Source organism: Mandrillus leucophaeus, unplaced genomic scaffold, assembly GCF_000951045.1.
Source record: "Mandrillus leucophaeus isolate KB7577 unplaced genomic scaffold, Mleu.le_1.0 Scaffold375, whole genome shotgun sequence".
NCBI lineage: Eukaryota > Metazoa > Chordata > Mammalia > Primates > Cercopithecidae > Mandrillus > Mandrillus leucophaeus.
In genome coordinates, this window is record NW_012103976.1 from 1,385,430 (window position 1) to 1,388,810 (window position 3,381).

Sequence of the window (3,381 nt, forward strand, 5' to 3'; positions counted from 1 at the left end):
TCAAGTGACTGAAACTAAAAAGCCCCACATATTTCTCCATGCCCCCTGTGGTTACCATTCCCACTGGGAACTCATCTAATTCAGTGGGGTTGCAAGGGAGAGGGCAGCCACTGAGCCTGAGATGGCGTCCTTGAACCTGGCCTTTGCAGAGCATCCTCTAAAAACCACCGTGGAGTTGCCTGATAACACCGGAGGCAGCACATTCTCACTGTATTGCCTGGAATAAGCCCTTTAGCCTCTGGGGGCCTCCATTTACTCCTCTGCAAAACAGAAATGATAATCCTTGCCTATTCCATAGCACTTTTGTGGAGACCAAATGAGGCCTTGCGCACAGCATACTTTGTAAACTCCCGAGCCCTTGCTGATGTACAGCATCCTTCATCATATTACTCTCCTGTGTATATAAAGACACTGTTATCCAAGTCTTTTGAAAAGACTTACCATGGAAACCAAATAATAAAAGCAAAAAGCTCAGTCATAAGGCTTTCACTGAAACCTGCTTCTATTCGCATCCGTTGCACACACAGCCCCTGGAGACGACGGCTGTGCTCCACTCCCACTGAGACACCTACTTCGGCTTTTGTTAGCTGCCAAGACAGTCAACCGACCTCGACCTGCAGCAGAGGCTCAGCCGGCACGACTGGGAAGCCCGCAACTTAGAGAAAACTGCTTAGTGGGCCTCAGTCCTTTCCCTGTTACCCAAATGGTGCTTTTGACTTGAAAATACATCAGGAAAAAAGTTATGAACAGACACTTCACCCAACTTCACACCTGTACCAGATCCAGATGTCACCATTTTGACAATGTCTGCATCATTTTCAGTGTTTTGACAGGTTGGAACCTAATTCGTTAACAAATGTTGAGATTTTCATTGAAAGGAGAATCAAGATGACATCACATCATTGAGGTCTCTCTTTCCCCTGGATTATTTGAAAAGTAGTCCTCAAGTCATAAAAGAAAAGGCTGTGCACGTATGTTTTTCAGCATGAATGCAGGAAAAAAAGTCCATTTTAACTTCACTGTAAGCTACAGCCAATGTTTTTCCAAGTTCCAAATCTTAGTAGGTGAAATAGCTGGGTTTATTTATTTCTTTTCCTCTGCTCCTCATTCCTGTGTTCGTGGTATGCATTACCCTGAAATGAGAGTCCTTCTGACATTCCCAAGTAAGCCCCAGGAGCCAGGTGGAGTTGCTTTAGTAGGCTTAGGATCAGCTTTGCAGGATAAAATCTCACAATATGCCCACTTACTCCCAACCCTTGGCCATTGTTTTATCTAGTTTGGCTAAAGACAACTTATGGTTCAAAGAGAAAATGCATGGCATGGTTTTGCTGGCTTCCTCAAAATATCCAAGGGATTCCACATGGGTAAATCTAATATAAATAAGAAGTACATGATTCCATTTCTCTGTAAACATGCCTGGGCTAAAGATACATGGAAAGGGTGCCTGGCTTGAAACATTCTACTTTCTCCACTTCAGAAAAAAAGAGCATGAACAAATAAAGTAGATCCAAAACACTAGCCCAGGATCACCCAACACAAAGGAGGAAAATACTGAAATGGCAAAAGAAAACGTAAGTGAAACTTTCCATCTTCATTCACACTGGGGAGCACAGAGAAGCTAACTAGTAACTGAATTTTTAAGGATCATGTGTGGCTTTATTGTCACCCCTGGCAGTAGAGGTCAGGCCATCTTACCCACTGACCTGGAGCAGCTGCACTTTGGCTATATTCGTCTTTGCTGGTGTATCCCAGTTTGTTGCCAAGGAAAAATGAAATAGAAGCCCAGGAGCAAAAGGTCAATAATGGCAGCAGAAGAAAGGAAACCTGTTAAATTGTCTCTGCCTCTCCATCACCTTTGCTTCTTTTTGAACACTTACTCTTCGAGACCAGACGCTTGTGCGAATAAAGGCCTATTATATAAGCAATTCAAAAACGATACAGGGGCAAGTTTTCCCATGGTAAATGTCGATTAACCCATAATGGGCAGTGCACCTTCAAACGGAGGATCTGGGTGCTAAGCAGCAATACAGCTAGTTAGTAAGCACATGACTCCTCATTCAGTCGAACCAGCTTTGCCACTTGCTTTCTGTGTGACATGGGACAAGTCAATCTCTTTAATTTTCAGATTTGGCATTCGTCTAATGGGATTAAGAACTAGGACTATCTCATGATTTTTGTGTGCCTTAAAGAAATAATCCAGATAAACTCTTAACACATTGCCTGGTACAAAATCCTTACAAATGTTAGTCATTGTTATTGTTTTTGTTAGAGATTTGAAAATATGCCATATGAGAGGCAAGTGAAATACCTTCTCTAAACTGCTTCACTCCACAATTCTGCATTACTCGCAGCTACGCAGCGCTCACCAGTTACAGTGCTTAATTCAAATTTTAAAATTTCTGTTCCCATTGCTTAGGCACCATTAAATCTGACAGAGTTGGAATTCCTCTGGGTACCTCGCCAGGCCCCTGCCTGCATCTGGACCCACCTGGATATTGCATGGATATAAAGAGCACAGCCTGGAGTTTTCACCTGCAAAGAAACAGTCTCACTCCGGCCAGCACTGCCTACGTGAAAAGCTGGCCAGTCTCTAAGAGAAATACTTTGTCTCAGAGAGCAGGCACAAGGATGTTCCACAGACTCCCTATCCAAGAGGAACTTCCTGGTAGTGAGCCATACAGTGTGCTCATATTTACACATTAGGCATACCTGATGTCCAAATTAAAGGCAGCCTGTAGCATTCAGGATGACACCAATAAAGGGGGTGGCAGCAGCATCCCAGAGCATTGAAACTGCCAAAGGATTATAAATCATTCTACTGTAAAGATACATGCACACATATGTTTATTGCAGCACTATTCATAATAGCAAAGACTTGGAACCAACCCAAATGCCCATCAATGACAGACTGGATAAAGAAAATGTGGCACATATACACCATGGAATACTATGCAGCCATAAAAAAGAATGAGTTCATGTCCTTTGCAGGGACATGGATGAAGCTAGAAATCATCATTCTCAGCAAACTAACACAGGACCAGAAAACCAAGGACCACATGTGGGAGTTGAATAATGAGAATACATAGACACAGGGAGGGGAACATCACACACCAGGGCCTATTGAGGGGTTGGGGGCAAGGGGAGGGAGAGAATTAGGATAAATACCTAATGCATGCAGGGCTTAAAACCTAGGTGATGGGTTGATGTTGCAGCAAACCATATGGCACATGTATACCTATGCAACAAACCTGCACATTCTGCACATGTATCCCAGAACTTAAACTAAAATAAAAAATATACACATATGCAAACCAGTACAGGAGAGAGAGAGAGAGAGAAAGGAAGGAAGGAAGGAAGGAAGGAAGGAAGGAAGGAAGGAAG